The sequence below is a fragment of the Sebastes umbrosus genome, chromosome 1 (assembly GCF_015220745.1).
Source record: "Sebastes umbrosus isolate fSebUmb1 chromosome 1, fSebUmb1.pri, whole genome shotgun sequence".
Classification (NCBI taxonomy): domain Eukaryota; kingdom Metazoa; phylum Chordata; class Actinopteri; order Perciformes; family Sebastidae; genus Sebastes; species Sebastes umbrosus.
In genome coordinates, this window is record NC_051269.1 from 39,408,529 (window position 1) to 39,430,833 (window position 22,305).

Consider the following 22,305-nt stretch of genomic DNA (forward strand, 5'->3'; position numbering starts at 1 on the left):
CCAACCAAACATTGGTGTCTTTGAACCATGACAGTTGCTTCCTACGTAGATTTAGTTGCCTAAACACAGCCAAACCTTAACCATAAAGTCAGCAGATCAGAATACACTCCGATGAATTTGATTTATTTTTATTTTTTTCTCAGAGCAGTAATTTGTTGCTCTGGCAAACACCGATATGGCACCAGGTCAGAAAACGCTCATACAGGTTGTTTTGAAAGACAAAACAAATGACATGTTTTGTTGGGTATGGGGGATGATCGCAGAAAAGTCCTTATATATTAATATTAGCATATTTATTCCTTGTATAATTAATAATTGAGTGTACAGAAGAAAGCAGAGGGATTAAATTGTCCATCGATAAACAAGCATGAGACCAGTCACTTCTTCCCAGAATAATTAAAGCCATTCATCCGAATATCAGTTCTCCCTCCAGGGAGTTTCTCAGAACCATTTCAGTGATTACTTAAATCAGAAACATACATTAGGTGACAAATAACCAAGAATAATGGACTGACATTGTGTCATTACTGTGTACGTGATCAAGGACGAAAACAAACAGCCTGATTGGACCAGTCAAACCAGTTACTCCAGCAGCACAGCATGGCGAGAGGGGTTCACTGAGGGATAACTCAATATACACGGAAACAAGGCAATGGCCTGTGTAAGTAACATTAGGAGCTAATCGGAAACAAGCCCCTTCTAATTAGCCATTACCAAAATAACAGACTGAGGTCATAGTTATTGCTTTCCCTGATGGGGAACGCTGCTCTGGGTTTGACTCGATTTGAACGGTTGCAGAAATAAAGTATTTTTAGACTCTTGACTTTTAAATACGGCTTCATCTGAACAGACGCCCTCATAATCAAGTGATTGTTGTCTCTGATGTTATTTATTGTCATGTGAGTAATTACAGATTAAAGAGTGAATAGATGTTAATTAATGTATTTTGATTTATTGTTCTTCTCTCCATCTCTGACTCATAGATGTGGTTTGATTTGAGACATCAGTTGTGAGGCAATTAATATGTTTAGGAATAGAAAAAAACAAACTAATTTTCTCAATCAGCTTTGTGGTCCTACATGAACAAACAATCTTCTGCCAAAGTTCGGCTCAGTAGGGATGAATTGTGCGTCACTTGCAATGGCTATCTGCCCCGCCTGAAGGTCCAATTCACAAAAGATATTGCACTAATTACATATATATATTACAACGCAAACACGTCCAGGAATGACATATTTTGGTAGGCCAACCAGGAAGTTAGTGTCTTCCTGGTTCCCTCAACAAAAAGGTTTTTCCATTGGCTTTTGGATTATTGCAGAAAATAAGCTTTGCGGCAAACAAACGTTTATGATACTTACATGTTTTGTTGAGCAAGATAATCTTCACAAAGGAACACCACTTTGACGCCAATAATTTCAATGTAACTGCGTGAATTGGACTGTTTTTGCAATGAGACTCATTGGCATAGAAAGGGGCCAATTTTGCACCAAATCGCTGCATATTACCTAATTTAAATACATGCGATGTGCAATAATACAGGATAGCCAATACGCTATTTGTTTTGCAGTGCTGTTAGGGGTGCATTTAACCCTTTGTGGGTGCTTTGAGCATTAGACCGTTTCTTTTTGTCTTATTTGCGCAGGTTTCGCGGCCTGCAAAAGCTGCACAATCCTTTTGTCAATTCGCCCTTAAGTTCTTGTCCGTGTATAAGAATGATTTTTTTTCCCCTGAACTTTTAACTTTTACTGTTGCTTATTTAGTCATGAATATCTGCATGATAGAGACATGCTTGAAATCTGAAACCAAGTCTGAAGGCGCTTTAAACTTTGTCTGTTTAGTCATGCTGGCTTTCACCACTGATGTTAACTACACAGTTAATCTTTGGTTTATTCTTGAGAAAGCACTGTTGCTGCTGTCGAAAATAATATAGACCAACCTACGCAAAAGAGGATTTCTTTAGGAGAGATCTACCAGATTGATTGATTTATTTATTATTATTTAATAAATAAATATTTTTTTAATTTTGCAAAGAAAAGACTTTGAATCCCATGAGCGCAGGGCTGATTGTACTCCTCTCAAAGTCTTACTTCAGATGCCTGAGAGGCAAATACCTCGACTCCACTCAGTCCAAAGGAGTCTTCGCTTGCCAATGCTGCTGCTGCTCTACCTGGCCAGATCAGATGGGAATGGAGATAGCGTCTCTGCTTATATTCTTTGGAGCGGTGTGAAAACAAACACACCTCCACTCCGCAGCTGAAGACTACCTTTGTGTAAACGCTGTCCAAAAAATAAATAAAAAATCCCACTCTTTTTTATTTGTCTATTGTAGATGCTGGTTGTTGTGCTGTGGATCACGGTGTAAGATAAACCTCACAAAGGGAACAGTGTGTGGGCTGGGCCCAAAATAACATGCAGTATAGCTTTGGTTCAAAAACACTGTGTGCAAAAAATATGTTAATTCTCAGAACAAAACACAAGTATCCTATTTAGCATTCCGGTTTCTGACCTACTTGTTACACACAAATGAGCAAGGCTTGAATAACTTCTGTATTTTGTAGAAGAATATGAAATTACTAACCTTGAGGCTGTCCTGGTTTGTGTCTCTGAACACATTGTGCGTCTCTTTTGGCTGCTGTAATGACATAATGTAGAGTAAATGTGTGGCGTGGAGTAAATATTGATAAGCTAAGTGCTTTACAAACAGTGAAATGACAAATGAAAGCTAGAAAAAATAAAAGAATTCCACACATGAATGGGAAAGCAGAGTTGTGGAAATTAAACTGGGACAGATTGAATGTAAGAAAATGAGGATAACATGGGTCAAGCAAATAGCACAGTAAAACGAAAATAAGACAGAATACGCCCCCCCCCCCCTTTTTGACAGCTAGAAACCCTTTAAAAAGACGATCAATAGACAAGTTAATGCGTGGTCACTTCAGTTTTGAGATGAAGCCTGGAGCTGATCTGTGCCAAAGTTTACTAGCGGTCAGAACAGTCCGAAAATCAAATCAACAGAGAACAAGTTTGTCAAGGAGAAATTATATTTTTTTATATGTTTAGCCTGTCCTAAAATACACATTACATCACAGCTAACAATTCTGCAAACCGTGCAATTGTGTTCAAATTGCAATAGTGTTTTTTGCTACTGCTCTAAACATCCAATAGTTTCCATTAATTTCTGCATTGCATGAAAATCTATGGTAATGCAATATAAGAGCAAATTGATTTAAAAGTCTGCTTTGCATTACATCAAAGCTATAATGTAAAATGAATGTAATCTTGATGTTCCCTGTGATGGATTTCACAACTCAAGCAAGTATAAAGAATCAGCATAGTTATTTTTATCCTGGAAACCAATGGTTGCCTGGAATGGGAGGAAAAATACATCTGGAAATCTAAAATTGTATCACATGTCATGCATTAAAAATGTATGGTATGGCCCATCAAGTCTTAGAAGGTTAAAGAGGACGACACCCATTACATATCTGTGTTTGAACCAACAAGTCCTCCAAATTGAACAACAAATTATGTAGTTTGTCTATACCCTCTGGAACAACGAACAAGTGTTGCCTGATCTGACCGGTTTTAGGATATGACAACGCTATGCTTAAGGTTTGGTCAGGTTTAGGTCCAAAAATTACTTTGTTAGGTTTAGGGAAGATGGGTTAAGATAAGTACTTTGCTAAGATTAGGGAAACCTCATAGACTGTATATAAGAAATGGATGTAGTCACTACGACGTCACCCATTGGTTTGTGGACTATGGTTGTGAGGCCTCGAGTTCGGGATTTTGGCCGTCGCCGCCTTGTTCCTTTGGAACCAGAGGTGACACAAGACGGTGGAGCTAAGTACAACCCAACTTGACCCAACCCATTTTTAGGCGACCAAAATGTTACAATTAACCTTCACTGCAGAAGTTGAAAACATACTGTGAAAGGGTTAAAGTTGAAAAACGAAAACAACTCCCAGACCAGACAACGCCATGGTAGCGACCTGCCAATCAGAATGTAGTCACGCCCTAAAGCATCCCCTGCTTTATGGTCTATTTGACCCTAAATAGGACCATAATTTACTAAATGAACATCATACTGTATTGAAGAAGACTTGAAACTAGCGATTGAGACCATAAACTCATGTTTACAATGTTTACTGAGGTAATAAATCAAGGGAGAAGTAGGCTCATTTTCTCATAGACTTCTATACAATCAAACTTCTTTTTTGCAACCAGAGGAGTCGCCCCCTGCTGGCTGTTAGAAAGAATGCAAGTTTAAGGCACTTCAGCATTGGCTTCACTCTTCAGACCTGGACGTTGCCCACTGGTTAAAATTACTACTTTGTTTATTAGATTAGGGGACCTTTGTCGTCATGGTTACAATAATAAACACATGGTTAAGGTTCAGGGACAATCGTGGTCAAGGTTTTTCAAAAAATGACTAGTTTGAAGGTTGGTTTGTTGCTGTCATAATTACTACAGCCACAAGAGGGCGCTGGCACTTGAACATAAACGGATGACTTACCACATATAAAGTTTAATTTAAAGAGGAACTTAACACCCCATGAAAATTGTGTTTTTGCTGACCTCCATTGGTTTAACTTTTCACTTAAGGTTAAGTAAAATAAAGTGAGGTGTACTCCAAGACTCCGACATCATTTTTGGGTGTGGGAGAGGGCAGAAAAACACAACTTTTCAGCCGGTTGTTTTAAGTTCCTCTTTAACAAGACGCAGACATAGCCTTTAAACATTACAATACATCTTTATGCTCACAGTTAAAGGGTCGGCTCACCCAAAAAAACAAAACAACAACCTCTCGTCACTTCTTACAGATAGTTTTGGTTTGATTTGCTCAGCCTTTGAAATATACAACTGATAGATTTCTGCACAATGCAGGTGACCGTGTTTCTTCTGAATCAATGTCGTGGTTACTGCATAATCCTCAAACCTTGAAATTACTGTGACACTGTTTAGAAAAGAGATGTGGTTGTTGAATATTTTGAACATGTATTATTTCAATGTTGTGAGCACCACAGACTAAATTCAGTTCACCAGCATTGTATTGTGGAGGCAGAAAAAACCTTGACAAATAAACCCTTGCATGGATAGACACCACTAGAGTTTTTTCTAATTTGTGTGAATTGACCCTTTAAGAGGAAACACAAAAAACATCACGAGCCTTGCTGCTAGTAAAAGTTTGTGTTCGATGGGAAAGAATAACCCAATCTATCAGAATCAGGTTGAATGCTCAGCTCAAGCAGCACTAACACTGCTCACAGAATCACAAGTCCATCGGGACATCATTAGTTACTTTGAGAATGGCAGCTCGAGTACTGGGATGCTTTTTTTTTCTTTCTTTTTTTTTTAAACGATGTGTGCAGCGCTGAATCAATAACACACTATTCATCACACTTTATTATATGACACCTTTTGGACACGCTTGAGTGGTTTTGTTTTCCATGTGAAAAAGATGAGCATGTAATGAGCTTGATAATGATCGTTCAGGAAGCAATCTACTCTAAAGGAGTCTCAGAACTTTTCCTTTTTTTTTTTTTTTGCATTTTGTGCGCTTGAAATTAAAGTTCCAAATGACTTCCTTTTGTTTTGATCTAAGTTCTGTTATCGACACATTCATATTCATGATCTTGTGATGTTATACCTGAGAGGTGTTTTTTTTTTTTATCTATGCTGTGAGATGATATGCAAATCTTTGATGCGGAGTATCTCACAGATTGTTTAGAATTTGCCGTTTCATTCGAAGCCATAAAGTACGCGCTGGTCTGTGTGAGCTGTCCATCTGGCTGCCCTGGTGCCCTCCAGGTCGAATGTTGACTCTGCAGCAAGTCCAAATCAGTGATCTTCAAGGAAGACTAAATAAACTGTTGTGCTGTAATCCTTTCATGCCATATATAATAAAGCTCTGAGGCTGCATACACAGTCCTCACACCAGATGGGGCTTAAATGGCTTGCATATCCTGCCACTTTTATCTGGACGTTCTCCAGCGTAACTCCAAGTTAGCCCATGATGTCATGCTTCTCAGTGTTGTGGCCAGACAAGCGCTTTTTCTTGTGCAATATCTTTGCTCATGAGAACACAGTGAAACCACAAGAAAGGAACGATTTTGACATAAAACAAGTTTTTACAAAGTAGAACAGCCTCCCATTCCTCCTTACAAATCTGCTTCAATACATTGACTTTGTTCTTTGAGTATTGTAGCAGAGAACCACTTGCTGTGCTCAAAAATCATAACATCTGTGGCGAATTTAAAGTTTGTGGCCTATAATACGGAGCAAATTCCCACAATTCAGTCATCGTGATTGAGAAGCATACTGGTTGATGGTGACATGTATAATGGGCCAATAGGACCTACATGAATACATGTAATTTGGTAAGGCACGATTATACACTTAACACAAGATTAAAGCTGAAGATTAAAGGCACATTCCACTGATTTTACTCATAATAAGTCTACTCATCTTGGAAAGCACTACTCACCCTATTCAACAGCTGGATAATGTCGCTCTGGAGGTCTGAGTCTGAAAAGATAACCCTGATGACATCATAGTGATGTCATTAGGTTGATCTTAATTTGGAGACTACAAAAGCAGAACGTTACAAACTGGCGGTGTGGACTTGGGCATTTACCAAGAGCCAAATGAAAGACGTTATCCAGCTACATTATGGGAATTGTAGGATCCAGCACCCACGGATGTATAAAGAGAACTGGATACAGCGTTGGAGGCGGGCTCCGGTTCATTCCTATGAGAGTCGATCAGTGGTGCATGAAGCCAAAATGGCTCGACTGCCAAGTGATAAAGTACCCGGACCTTCTGGCGATCTTCCACATCCATTGGGCCCATAGAGCAGGCGCAGTATCCTCGGTCTGGGGCTCATTCACATGAACGAGGAAGGAAAATAACTCTGGATTTGGCTGTTAGGGCATTTTACAACTTTTAGGATCTAATGATTTAAATAAGGGCTATTAGAGTGTTCATCCTGATTTACCTCAAAAAAATGTATCTGCCAAGTCTTTTTGGGCCCAATGGCATCACGTGACAGATATGGAAGTTATAATTCCACCGTTTAACCAATACGAAACTTCGCTTCAAAGCTTGGCGCTCTTCCTGGGGGCTCGGTTTGACTCATGTTATGGACTATATGTTGGGTTAACCTCTGCTGCTTCAAATCTGACCATTCTTTTTCAGCTTGTGGCGTTGACAATGTCTGTCAGTCAGTCCACCACTTTGGTCCAGACTGAAATATCCAACACGTTCTCACTCCCAACTTGTCAAATACGGCAGCTTGGTCAGTGGCCCTATGCGTCACAGTATGACGCTCTATACCCCTCTAGCATCAGTTTTGCACCTGTCAATTTTCCTTGTGTCAATTTCCGCCTGTTACATGAATACATTTTCTTTTCACAATAAACTTCCGTTTTCACAGGAAACAAGTTGGTTAGGTTAAGGCAACAAAACTACTTGGTTAGATTCAGGAAAAGATTGTGGTTCGGTTAAAATAAGGTTACATGTGTGACGTAGGTAACATATAGTAGTTACGTAAGCAACGTAGTAACATTACGTAGAGTTACGTAACATTACGTAGAGTTACGTAACTTAAAATAAGTCAATGTTGACTTTTTGGTTTCACACGGCCACAAACTCCGGTCTCCTGAGTGAAAGTCCTTTGTTTGTTTGACCCATCCATCTCCCCCGACAGCCATCTTTATACTACGTAACCTGACTTCCTCCTTCATTCCCACCATAACTAAATGACCACATAAAGTGTCATAGTTTGACGCATAGGGCCACTGACCAAGCTGCTGTATTTGAGGAGTTGGGAGTGAGAACAGGCTGAAATATCTCAACATCTATTGGATGCATTGCCATGACATTTTGTATAGACATTCATGGTCCCCGTAGGATACATAGGATTTGGTGACTTTACCTCTAGTGCCACCATGAGCTTCACATTTGTGGTTTTGAGTGCAATGTCTCATTTGCTATTGGACGAATTGCCATTAGATTTGGTTCAGAAATGTTGCCCTCAAGATTAAATGGAATGACTTTTATGATCCCTTAATGTTTCATCTAGCCCAATCTAATTAATACTTTGGTTTATGACCAAATACTGGCGAAATTAGTGTCATTCAGACAATCAGCCACAGCTTAACTTTGTGTTTAGTGCTAATTAGCACGTGTCAGCATGCTATCACACAAAGACGCTAAAAATGATACCTGCTATCAGCATTTTCATTATAAGCATGCTGTTGTGTTGCATGCTGATGTTAGCACACAGAAGCTGTGCCAAAGTACAGTCTCACAGAGCCTGAATGTGGACTCAAAAGCTGGGAGAATAAAGGGCTGCTATTCACTGTGTATGGGCTGCCCGCTGAGCTACAGAGATTTATAAGAGGCCCAGCATCACTAAAACCGTTTCACAATGCGTACCGCATAAAAAAAAGACAGCAAAAAAAAGCCCACTATGCACTCGGGAAACAAGCTGCACAGTGAGAAAACGTTCTCGTGTGTAGTATGGTGGCTACGTCAGAACACAACTGTCCAGTCGGAGCAGAGTGTTTAAGTTACATGCTCAAGGCAACATGTCCACAGAGCCTTGTTAGTCTCGTTGAAACTGTTTTTCACAAGAAAACTTTTTGGAAAAGCAACACTAAATTTCTGGAATGCCCCTTTAAGCACATACCGTTGCTGTCAGTAATTACTCAAGAAACAAGGTGATCACCAAACCAAGACCACATAATAAATAAATAAATACGTTGCACAAATAAGCCAATATGTTGTAAAAGTTTCATATTTGTGGGACACGCATGCTAGTTGTTGAGAACATCTCCCACCTCATAAGGTTAAAAAGTGAAAAACCTCAGGTTACAAAGAAGTTGATCTGTCAAAAAATCAAGCACACTCACAAAATGAGAGATCCTCTCCAAAGCAAATCTAATATTACCCATCACATACTGCGGGTATGATTATTCCACCACAATTTCTCCACTGTTGATGTTATTCAAATAAACATTCTTGCCTCTTTGATACTAAAAAAATCATCATCAAATGGTTTAAGTAAACCATTTTGCTTGAGTGTGTAATGGATTAGCTGACCAAATATATAGAGAAGACACATCTGTATGTGATAGAGTCACATTTTATAAGCAAACAAAGTAAGATATCGTATGATGTTTGAGTTATCGATGCCAGAACCAAAAGATGATAATTTTTCCAGTGATTTCAGAACTTGTGGCTTTCAATGATTCACCGCGGGGAAAGTTCAACTCGGCTCGGGTCACTCACATGAAGATAGCCTTCACAAGCTCTGTTAAAGGGTTTTATTATATGATATTAGTTCACGTAAAGGCCTTTACACACTGGGGGCATTTTTTTTCATCAATATATCTTTTCAAACTGTTGTTTTTGTCATGAGTACTTCATAACACGATGATTACGTGGAAAAAAAACGACGTAAGTTTTTTCAGAAGCGCAACGGACATATTCAACAAGTACATAATAGTGTACAACAACACAGAGGCTCCGTAGTCCGAACAGTGTCCAACCTCCGGGTCTGAGAAGTTAAGCCAATGCGGAAGTGCCGTAAACTTGCATTCTCTCTAACAGCCAGCAGGGGGCGACTCCTCTGGTTGCAAAAAGAAGTCTGATTGTATAGAAGTCTATGAGAAAATGAGCCTACTTCTCTCTTGATTTATTACCTCAGTAAACATTGTAAACATGAGTTTATGATCTCAATCGCTAGTTTCAAGTCTTCTTCAATACAGCATGATGTTCATTTAGTAAATTATGGTCCAATTTAGAGTCAAATAGACCATAAAGCAGGAGATGCTTTAGGTAATGGCTACCTTGTGATTGACAGGTCGCTGCCACGGCGTTCACCGGTCTGGGAGTTGTCCATGTTTTTTCGTCTTACAACTTTAACCCTTTCACAGTGTGTTTTCAGTTCATGAAAGTTAATTATAACCATTTTGGTTACATAAAAATGTCAGCGTTTGGTTGTACTTAGCTCGACCTTCTTGTGTCACTTCTGGTTGCAAAAAAAAACAAGATGGTGACGGCCAAAATGCCGAACTTGATGCTTCGAAACTGCAGTCCACAGACCAATGGGTGAAATCACGGTGACTACGTCCACTTCTTATATACAGGCTATAAGTCCGAAGCAAGACAGAAAACTTTATTGCTCCTTTCTACCTTGACAAAGGCAGCGCAGACCAGATCCACTCCTTCTGTTTTTACCTTACACAACAAAAGCTCTAGACTAAAAGGAAACTAAAACAGTTTAAAGTAGATTAGGCTATTCGACAATTTACCTCAGACAGACTGCCAGATGCTGCTCTGGGTCGATAGGATACTGGTTTTGGCCTCTGCCCAAAACTATTCAAACCTTTTGTTTAAAAAGCGCTGCAACTTTCGCAAATTTGCATCGCTGCCGGTATGAAAAGTTTTGTTGCAAAATATTTGCAAGTAAGTATTTTGCATTTTCGTGTTGTTTATTGGTCATGCCCCCTGTGTGAAAAGGCCTTAAAACTGTCTTGAAGACACACTTCTCTCTGCAGGAGGTGTAGCAGGTCTAATATACCTGCTGGATGCAAATCAGTGTTTTCTCACAACAGAGAAGGTTTACTTTGTGGAATCCTAATTAGGTCGTTAAGAATATTTACACGTATCCAGGGACGCATGAGATTTTATTAATAGTAAATTAGTGTATATTGAACATGCCTGGAGAAAATAAATGCAAATTAGAGAAAAAAAAGGTCACACGTTATTAGACCGTAACACAAGAAAACTCTCCCTCAAATCAATTCCTTTCAATAATCCCAATCAATTTAAATATCAACACCAATTTCACAGATGTTAATGAAACCGTACAAAACCATCAGTCACGCATCAATTCTCGAAGCCAGGAGTGAAGAGAAGAGGAAAAAGCGCACTGTTCTTCAACACACTGTAGATGCTGCCCTGCAATTAGTGTTTGAGATTTGGCAGCTGCATGGTTCAATGTCCCCCCCACCAACACACACACACACACACACACACACAAACACACACAGTCCCTTCTTTAATCTGCTTGTGCACGCTGAAACCACTTCAGCACTGAACCGCAGAGGAAAGACGTGGAGTCCCCGCGGTCGGAGCCTCATCGTTAACCTTCTGGAACGGCACCAGCAACGACTGAGCGCCGCCTCAACTGTCCACCGTTGCTTAGCGATGGACAATCAGCTCCCACAAAACAGACGCACATATCAATAGTAGCTGGTCCCACATTTGAGATGGACCGGCTCTGCGTTCCCGCCAAGAGAAAACCAAGGGAGTTTTTTTTGTTTTGAATGAGCTGGTTAAAGATCTAATGAATCATGAATAACATTGAGTGCAAGAGTTGAAAAGGGCAAACATTTGTAACCATTTTAGAAGCTGCTGATGATGGAGCGCTACAGCGTGCGTGCACACGTTGCGTTAGATAAGGAGCTGTTAGGACTTTCCAAAGAAAGTGAGTGATTTGTTTCCAGAAATGACTTGTTTGTGTTTGTGTAGCTTCACCAGCAGTGTGTGGAGTGTCTCTCAGATGTACCCAGGGTTAACCAGACTGGTGAAAGCACCAAACCATCCGGCCCAAGAGTTTGTAAACTATCCCAACCACATGTGTGGAGCTGGGCATCTGCTGTAAGCCCCAGGGTGATAGCATAATTAAAAGGGCCCTGATGAATACATGACGTTGGTTCAAAATATGGTCCCCTAAATCCGCTAGAAAAATATACCGAACGGGATTAAGAACTGCGTTTTTTTTTTTGCTTTGCGTGTCACATGTGTGAGCTCCTTGCTGAAGGAGCAGAGCAGTGTGGGATACGGGGGGGGACCTCTGCTGCATGACATATGTCTTCCATTACAGTTCATTTTCAAACATTTCTTCAGGACTTGTGGCTTCACAGTCTGCTTGAGAAGGAGGATTAGGCCCTCCTGAAATTGATTTATTTCTGCGCCCTAACTGTTTATTAAATATAATTGACCATCAAAGTTGTCACAGAGAGGAGGGGGGGAAAAAAAGGGAGCTGCTATACATATACCGCAAAAAAAGGGGGGAGCTTTCTTTGAAAAGCTATTTATCTAAAGAATGTCTTAGTTAGAGGCTGGACCGGGAGGCAGAATATAGGTCATATTTCAACCACTAATACTACCACACTTGGTGGCTGCAGGATTAATTAGAGCCAAAGTCATAATAAATGTGATAAGTTGGCTGCAGTGAAGTAGGAGGCTTATTCAGCACTAGAAAAATGGGCTCCCTTAAATAACTCTCCCTAAATATTCATTTTAGTGTATCTCACATTATGGTAAAAACCAATTCATCTTCAAGTTGATGAGAATTTTGCCAGAATCCCACTCTCACGAACATTTCGTTAGATATGAGGTTGCAAAACATCAGTTAGTAACACTTTCTATGACGCCCATGTCTATAATGCATTATAAACATATAAGGAAGGGATAATGTACAGCAAGCCGGTCATTGTTGTGAAATAAATCCCGACAGGGGCAATGCAGTACGGTGAAAGTGGTCTTGCATCGCCCTGAAGGGGTTTATTTCACAAAAATGACCCGCTAGCTGTACATTATCCCGCTTATTACATGGCTAGTTACTGAAGAAATCATTAATTTGTCACAAAAATAGTCCGACATCAGAACTGCGCCCATAGCAACGGTCTGTTATAAAGAAATAAAACCGTAGAACATCGTGATTGACCAATCAGAATCGAGTATTCGGCAAAGCCGTGTAATAATGTGTTTTAATCTGCTTATAGCACTGTTATAATTATATTTATAAGCACTTATAAATATTCATAATGCTTTATTACAATAACCATAACACATTGTAATGCACTTCATAATGACTTATAAGGTCAAGTATCATAATACTTTATAATTGCTGGTCACTCACTGACTTTTTTTTGTTGTTGCAAGGATCATATTATATTTCCCATAGATGTAATACATTATAATCTTTTTAGAATGCATTATGATCACTGTTATAATGCATTATAATGTGGTTATAATTTACTCTAAGTGGTTATTGTTTGCTTTAACATTGCATGTGTTGTTCTTGCATAGATTTAATATTTTTTTTCTTTACAATGACCTCTTGGAGTAACTTAAAATCACATTATGATGCATTATAAAGAGATAATAATGTATTACAACAATGACAATTATAATACACTATGATCCTTTAAAAAAAAAACGTCAGTGAGTGAGGCATTATCAAATGTCATTATCGAATGCTTTATAATGTGTTATGATTATTGGTATAAATTGAATATTTACGAGTGCTTATAACTATAACTACACTGTGCTATGAGCAGCATTATAAGTATGTTTACAATGCATTATAGACATGGCCGTGAGTGTTACCCCTCAGTCTGTGAATGTGACTGGGTGGGGGGGGGAGCGTTTTACGGATGGATCGTGACTGACTGACTGACTGACATCAACCATATCAGCACTCCGAGCGTGTCCCAGCCACGGTGGTCTGATGGCCATTATCTGGGTCTTAAACAGACGTATGTCTGGTGTCTTTTAAATGCCACGCAGATGCCAGACACACTACAAAAGGCCGTATATAAGCTGACAGTTTAAAGACAATCCCTCATTCATGTCTCAAAGGCAAAACGATAAAAGCCATAAAACAATTAATGCGTATTATGTTCCTATCATATCACAGATTGCTATCTGGTTTTCCCTCCCAATGTGTGAGCAGCAAAACACTTAATCACTATTATTAACTAAACACGGCTTTTTGGCAGAGTGTCAATGGAAATGGAGGAGGAGGATAGTGCAAGACCGGATGAAAACATGTAATTTAACAATAATGCCGATGTCAAAAAGCAAGTGTGTTTTTAGCATTTAAAGAAAAAAAAACATTGACTTGCTGTCACATATTTTGTTGAGCAACAAATGAATGCTGATTGATTCCCACTTATAGACGCAAACATATATTTTGGTATGCTAGTTTGAAGAGTTTGGAAGATTTTCAGAAACATCTGCATAATGTAAAGCAGACTAACCAGACATTAGCCTGTAAGCCATGCTCTTCACATCAGTGCTATCACTCTGAAAAATCTATTCCCAGCCTGTTTTCTGAAACTACGTCCCTCAAAACAGAAAGACAGAGCAAATAACAACACGTGTATTCTCTTCCACCCGCAGAGGATAGAAAGTAAACTTCTATTTTTATTACTAACTGTTAGAAAAGAAGCGTCTCTGCCGCCTCCTCGCTGTGTCCCTATCTATTAAGTGAAGCGTTCACTGCAGCTGAGAAATGAAGGTACAAAGCGAGACTATCTTTAAACGGCTGTGGTCCATTAGCAATACCTCCCCAACTCACAAGTAAGGTCGCTTAGATGTTGTAGCTTTTTTTTCCACCCGTGCGTCTGATTGATGAAAGCTAATGTGCCTTTGGGCCACATTAAGAGAAATAAGAGACGAGCCCCCAGAAAAGCAGCGCTGTTTAACTAACACAGGTAGCGTTAGCTAGGAATAGCTGAAAGTGATGAATTGGGCATTAGGTTTCTGATGTTGTTTCGGTGCCCACTTAGCCGTGGCTCCTTTTTTTAAAGTATTGATTTCTGTAAGTAGAGGAACAGAGTCACGGCAGAGGTATTGTGTATATCACAGTGCCTTTTGTGCCATTGTGGCCGGTCAGACTGCAACTAAAGCAAGTTGAAAAATTGTCCCGTCCTGCATTTGATTGGTAATGTGGCTTGGATTGTTATACTGGCGTCCGTGACGAGCCATAAGCCGGTCTCTTTCTTTAACCTGGCCTTGTGAAAACTCATAAATTGAGTTAAGGTAAAGCCAGGCTGCTCTTTGAAACTTTCCCTTAATTTTTTTCCATTCTTCCTTAACCCTCCGAGTCTTTTTTTAAGGGGGTACAGGGGGTCTTTAGGGGGGGATAGCAGGTCAACGGTAGATGTCACATAGAAGTGGTGTACATCATCTGAAAGCTGGGAACCTGGAGATTAATTTGAGATGCAGCTAAATTGTAAAAGTGTTTCAGGGCTTAGAACATTATGATCAAAGCATATTATGTCCATTTCAATGCTCTATTATGTCTCATAAGTTGTTGCAGCAATGTTTGAGTTGATACCATTTGTTACACAGATTTGGTGCTAAATTTAACTTAACATTTTTTACCAATCAAGGATTGATAAAAACGATCAATAATCCCTCCAAAATACCACATTAAGACACCAAGACCTTGAGGAACACCATAGAAAAAGCCATGTTGTGATTTGATTTCTGCAGAAATTGCATTTTTCGGCGATTAGATGGCGAATACTTCTGTTGTGTAAACTGCTCAGAAACCCCCTTATTGTCAATATAGTGAAGACAGCCATCCATCCTCTGAATGCTCTAGGTCTGTAGTTTGTGGCTGTAAAGTTCCATGAGGCTGTGATTATCCTAGAGGTCACCACAGGTCATTTTATACAGTGAAGTCAAGTCTAAAAAAATGGTCTAAATACAATGAAATGGCTACTATGAGGACTAACATCATCACACATGAATACAATTGAGCTCATTGGATTCACAAGAGTCTCAGCTATCCAGCAATACCCAATTTATGTAATTTCAAGACTTTTTAGGGAACCCCAGTATGCAGAAATATTCAAATACAACATTTTTAGAATAGGCGAAAATAACACATTTATACTGCATTCAAAAAACGGCAAACTGCAGCTCTAAAACTGAACCTGATACCGCCTCTGAAAGACAGTAAAGTCGATCGGGATCATGGGTCTCAGAGGTTTAACTTTCCACCCCGTCTGCCACGTTGAGCTTCTTTTGGCCTCGAAGGTAACAGGAGAATAGATCTACGCCTTTGAGTAACACGGTCGCCTCTTTGGTCTTAATTATCCGCATTAAGGACACATGACCGAGGGGATATCCTTTAGATCCTCTACCGGCTGTGCTGATGTGGTCAAAATGAGCTGTTACCCCTTTAAATAATTACCCGAGAAAGTCACATTTAACTTCTCACAATGATGAATACCATTAGGACTCTGAGATTTGGTGACAGCAGGGAAGAATCAGTGTGATAGATCCTTATCCATCATCATTATTTAGTTTGCCTTTTCTTTAGTCGACAGCCTCCGCTCCTGCCGTCGACGACACAGTAGCTAACAGAAACTGTAATGATCTGTGTCATTGATGAAAGCTCCCCACATAACTGAGCTGCAAGCGATTTCTCAGAACACTGACTCTCAATCATTTCCAACATCTGGAACAACTATGGAATACATAAACAAAGGGCTGGGGTGGGGAGGGTGGGGAGGAGGGTTGAGGTCGGGTGCCATCATCACAAGGAATTCAAAGGAGAGCGGGGTAGTTTGAGACAGAGTTAGTCGAGGGTTTACAAGACGGAATGTAAACAGTACTGACGGATGGGTCAGTAAAGCTCTCTGTTGTCCAGAGGAAGTCTGGTCAAGAGCTGCAGGACCCCCGCTAACAGACCAGAGTATGAGGAAATGGGATCTCTGCTCCGGGGAGAGCATTCTTCTGCTCGTGCTGCGCTCTTACAGTGTATCAAAGTCACATCTGAGGCTTCCCCTCGATGTTTTTCTTCCCCCGAACGTTCTGACCTATTGCCTCGCATGCTGCTGGGTTTGTAGATGATGTGCAAGTGATGTTCAAACAGAGAATTCCTCTTCACAAAGCCTGTTTCAAAGCTTACCTCACTTAGCCACGCTGAGGTTAACTGCCGGGGGACCTGAGTCAAATAACGCAGCGGAGAGACATTTGAGCCTGTTGCCAAGTGGGAAATGATGGATGGGAACATGCAATGACACAGAGATGATTAAAAATGTTACTGTGGTAGTATATAATAGCTACGTGGCTTCAAAGAGAGGAACTAAATATAAAGCACGCAAGAAAATCAAACAAATGTACTGTACAGGTGCTGATCGCTTGGGGACATTTTCTGGAAAGTGAATAACAGAACAAAGAAAAAATGCACATAAATCCGTGTTCACAATAAAAGGTGAATCAAACTGTGTATAAAGCAAGTGCTTTTTAAAAAAAATCTTTTTATGTACATCCTTAAGCCAATATTCACAAAGTCACACCCAGATTTATATCAATGCCAGCATCATGTCCCAAGGCAATGTTGATTGGTCCACCACTTTGGTCCAGATTGAAATATCTCGACAGCTATTTGATGGATTGCCATACAATTTGGTAGAATCATTCATGGTCCCCAGAGGATGAAACTGACTGATTCTGCTGATCCCTTGACTTTTCCTCTAGCCCCACCAACAGGTCAAATTTTGCACTTATCCAGTGAAATATCTCAGCATCAACTGGACGGATTGGCACAAATATTTTGTCCAAACATCCATGGCTCCCAGATTATGTACCCTAATGATTTTGGTGATCTCTTGACCTTTACTCTACCTTTTAGGTTTACCTTTAAGGTTTTGTGTGTCTCAAATGTCTCAACAACTATTGGATGGATTGCATGATAAATTGGTACAGACATCCATGTTCCCCTCAGGGGGAATTGTAAAACTATTGACAGTCCAATCGGCCTCAGCTGCACTTTCTGGAGTCTGTCCTCCCGAGAAAAATGCATCAGTCGTTTCAACAAGTTCCCCAAAACAACATCTGATTACATACAAGTGATAGCGCCCTCTAGTGGGAGTAGTAATTATAGGAGGGGGTCAGGTGACATTATAGAGAAATCTGCATAGGGAGATGGATGGGTAAACTATTTATACAGCCCAGTCTCACGGCAACGCGTGTGACAGACCCGCATGTCCACTAGTGTGTAATTTTCACGTATGTGACGTGACCTAATTAGCAAATATTACCTGCTAAACGTCAACGTTTTAGCATCGTCTTTGTGAGCATAATAGCTTGTTGAAAGCAGCCTAAGTAGAGCCTCACTGAGTCGCTGGCATGGCTGTAAACTCTTAGTCTTGTAATAATTTATTGAATTCATTTTCAAATTCAGTTTTTCAGAGAGACAGTATTCTGCTAAATCTTTCAAATATCCCTCATATTGAAAACTTTTTCCCACACACAATTGTGACTTCCTCTGTAGGCAGGCGGCCTCATATTAGAGCCTGAATGGAAGGAGATACATATTTATATTCTTGAACTCGGGGTGCTATTTACATACCCAGGAGAAGAGCTTTCATGTCAAAAGCTAATTTCCCCTCCGGTTATAAATCAGTTCACAGGGTTGTGTAAAATCTAACCCTCAGGTTGACATATTAAACATCAAGTTCGGGAAAAAAAAACGGCATGCTGCAGAGGAATCTATTGCAAGGTTGTTGTTTTTTATGTGGCTGCTTCTTATTATCGTGTGTCCTTATCACAGCAGGTTTTTTTTGAGAAACATCAACACCCGCTTGTTCCCAGGCCAGAAAATCAAATGGCTTATCTGTGTGCTGACTATCCACACACAGCGATGCAGGGATGCATGCGGGACAATTGAGGCACGTATGCTCCTGCAGCCCTGAAAGCTGCTTGTCAGGTAAGAGAGATCTGTGAAACAAGAAGCCATCAGTCAGGTCCTGACCTGTCTAATGAGACATTTCTGCTCCGGAGAAGTGTCACTGATATGAATGATGAATAATGTTCGGTGTCACTGCCCCTATTTGGTTGGCCTTGTCATAAAATGTAAAATGTGAGCTGGAGGAGATTCAGATTTACAATGGAACGGTTTGCTGTCGCCTTCACTGTGTGCAACACGAGATTGTCTTTTGATCGTTATGGACATTTATGATAAATCTGCAGTTGTAAATCATTGCACAAATGTGTTTCCCACTGATTACATGCCCTTTATCATGCAATAGCAATTTAACATGTGCATGTATAACCCTGGCATTTGTTCTATGTCCCTCACTGTGAGAAAAAATCCATTCAACTCGCATTTGCGGTTGCTTTTCCAACGCTTTCTGATTGTTCATTTTTTTTCAGTCAATATTTCAAAAAATGAACAACTCTCTCCAAAAATTAGAAACCAGAAAACCAAGTCCGTTATCTGTGAGACAAAACCTGGAGCTGCTCCGCTCACACAAAAAAACTGGGGGCACTGACAGAGAGTGTTTGTTTGAATTTTGACTTCAAAACCCGGCTTTACTTTCTTGCATTGATAACAGTTATGGAACAGGATGTGTTTACTTCCTTGTAAAATTACAGTGGCTACTCCTACCACTCTTTCCATAAAAGCTCTTACTTGTTTCATCAAGCATTAACTATCATCATCAATGTCTTGTTTCTTTCAGAAAATAGACTGCAGTGTCCAAGGTCATGAATACAACAAACACACATTCTGCTTCATTTCCAATGCAAAGATCTACAGAAATTCTCGATGCATATGGATCAATCAAAGCTCTCTTATACGACACTGAGAAAGCCCCACTTCATAGCCCCACTTCAAATCCTTTTATTTTTGTAATGCACATAATATTTATGCAACCGAAGAGTGCAACCGGCTGCTCTCTGAAAAGGATGAAACACCTCACAGCTCTAACTAATGCATATATTATGCGTGTACTATATATATACAGAGGCGAAGCAAATCTTCACTTCAGTCAGAAAGACAAATGATTTTGGATTTAACAGACAATTTGTTGTTCATGATCTACATAATCACAGCATGTTAGTAGAGATGCTCTTTCTTTCCCTGAAAACTTCACTTGTCATGGCAACAAGAGTCGACAGGCAGTTTTTGGTCATAAAGTATTGGACAAATTAAATTGTTGACGTAAAGCAGGATGTTATTATACACAGTTCATAGTTATACCTAAGGAAAGTAATGCATTATAATTAGTGTATATAACCTATGTAATCAATTCATATGTACTCCACGTAATCGTGAGCAGGTTACAAATAGTGTAAAGAGTAAGGCTTTCCCAAATACAATTTTTTGGGCTTCAAAGCTTCGGAGAGAAATATATTTAAAGGTATTGGAAGCTTTGTGGCGTAGTGCACAGCAGGCTGACGTATTCTTCTGTCTGTCTGTGGTACAGTACCACTGCTACACTACTGTATGCACATACACCTCCACACACTATATATATATTAAAGAAAAAGAAGCATTCACATACTGATTTGGAGGTTGATCACCATGGCAACAGTCAAAGCTTTAAAGCATTCGGGTCAGGTCTTTCACCTGGGAGATTTCTGTTTGTGTCCTGGTGAAACCAGAAGTCAACTTTGACTTATTTGTACCTAACTTCCGCACTTAAGTAAAGCCTTTTCCGTAGTTATTTTAACCCAAACGTTGACTTATTTGTTATGTAAATTCCACAGTTATGTAACGCCACTTCTGTAGTTTTTTTAACCCAAACCACGATCTTTTCCTAAACCTAACCAAATAGTTTCAGCCCTTTCTCATTCCCAGGGCGTCAAATACCGACGCTTTGTCACTCTGATGTCACTGATGCATAAGGCACCCTTTAGTGTCTGTATGAGACGCACCGGGCTTTCAAGTAACCCATCTGCCTCAATATTAAACGATTAGAGACGTAGTATTAAGAGCGGAAAAACACACATAGGGTGGTTGGTGGATGGGTCCAACAAACACAAGGCTTTAACCCAGGAGACCGCTGTTTGTGTCCCATGTGAAACCAACAATGTGCTGTTTGTCTTTGCGTTCACATTAAGTTTCAATTTCACTTTACAAACAAAGCCATTTTTAAGCCAAACCATGATGTGTTTTTCCTAAACCTAACTAAGTGGTTTTGTTGCCTAAACCTAAGTGTCATAGTTGACGCGCTGGGATACCCAGTGCATCAGAAAGTGATGCCAAGAGGTCCTGACAAAGCGTCAGCATGTGATGCACGAAAAAATAACAAAATAACTTTGTGTAAGTTATCATACAAACTGTTGCGTAAAAATGACACAATATAAATTAATTCTGAGGGGGTCATGAATGCCTGCACCAAATTTTATGGCAATCCACCAATGATTGATGAGACTAAAAACTGCAAATGTGAACCTCATGGTGGCACTACAGAAAAAAAGTCAGAGGATCACCAAAGTCACGAGGATTCATCTTCTGGGAACCATGAAAGTTTGTAAAACTTTGTGCCAATTCAGGATAAGTGAAACTTTGACCACTAGCTGTACAAAGTGTGATGACAATCCATGGACTATAGTTGTTGTAATATTTCAGTCTGGACCAAAGTGGTGGACTCAACATAGGGGACAGCTTCTCTGATGTTCAATCCTTTTTTCTTTTTTTTTTTCTATTTCAGGCCTTCCCCACCTCATTCCCTCCCAAATCTATAACACGCACAGTATGTAGCTTACATCATAAATGCCAACCATCTCCTGTGTGAGAAGAGAGGAAGTGGTTTAGATGGGAAACAGATGTAGCTTGAGAGAGAGTTTAGTTGTTGAGGTGGTTGACAACAACACCACTGTTACTGGCATAGACTGATGTACGTTTATAGTGGTAATAAATGGAAAATAAGTCAATATCTTCCACTATCAGAATGTGTTATCATATAACTGTTGTATGAATGTTTGTGAAACTTTGAGACTAATGTATAATGTATACTGTATGTCAGATATGCATGTTTGTAAAGCATTTTAACCATGAAACATAAATTCAGTCACATTTTAATGTCCTGGGAATGTCCCCCCCAAAGCTTTGTCCAACTCAGTAATACATTTGAATGGTATTCAACTAAAAAAGTGCAGTTATCTCTCTCATTGGGGCATCAAATGTACCAACACAATCCACAGTGGACCATCTACGTTAAATATAGACACATGGCTATTGTGATTGCCTTTGATCATTGCCTTGATTTGAGAAACGCTAGCTCATGATCGACACCCTGAAGCAGTAATCTTTAGCAGATGTCCTCTAATGCTTTGTCCAAGAGTGTTTCATTTAACGCTTTCACAGAGCTAAAATAGAACATCTATCGCCACCAGGGCAAAGGGTGGATTTGAAGTTGTCATTTTATTCGTGAGAAAGGTTTTTAAGAAGTACTTCCCTTTGATTAGAAACCAATTCTTCTCTTCATTCTGGGAGGTGAAGTCATTTCTCTCGACATTAAATTCCATTTTCTTGCAAAGTTGATGGCTTGGAGCCAGAGAGGCGTAGTGAGAGGAATTAATTACATAATTACGTCTATGTTGAAGTGGCTTTTTTTATTGACTTATGTGAAATTTATGTGAGATCACAGTTAGATCCTTTTTGTTTTTTACACTACAGCCTCTAATTTCAGGTTGTCTAATTAAACATGGATGGAAAAAATGCATTTACAATATTAAAAATCAGCTTTGCAAATT

The 22,305-nt window shown here is 39.7% G+C and overlaps 1 long non-coding RNA gene across 1 annotated transcript in view; it reads right to left on the reverse strand.

Annotated features, from left to right (window-relative positions):
• Positions 1–1,945: 1,945 nt before the first annotated feature.
• Positions 1,946–22,305, reverse strand: part of LOC119490543 — a 41,292-nt gene continuing 20,932 nt past the window's right edge. Inside the window, exons 3-4 of the long non-coding RNA XR_005207433.1 lie at positions 2,579–2,632; positions 1,946–2,277 (exon numbers count right to left, since the gene is read on the reverse strand). This is a non-coding gene — a long non-coding RNA (uncharacterized LOC119490543). The remainder of the gene's footprint in view (positions 2,278–2,578; positions 2,633–22,305) is intronic.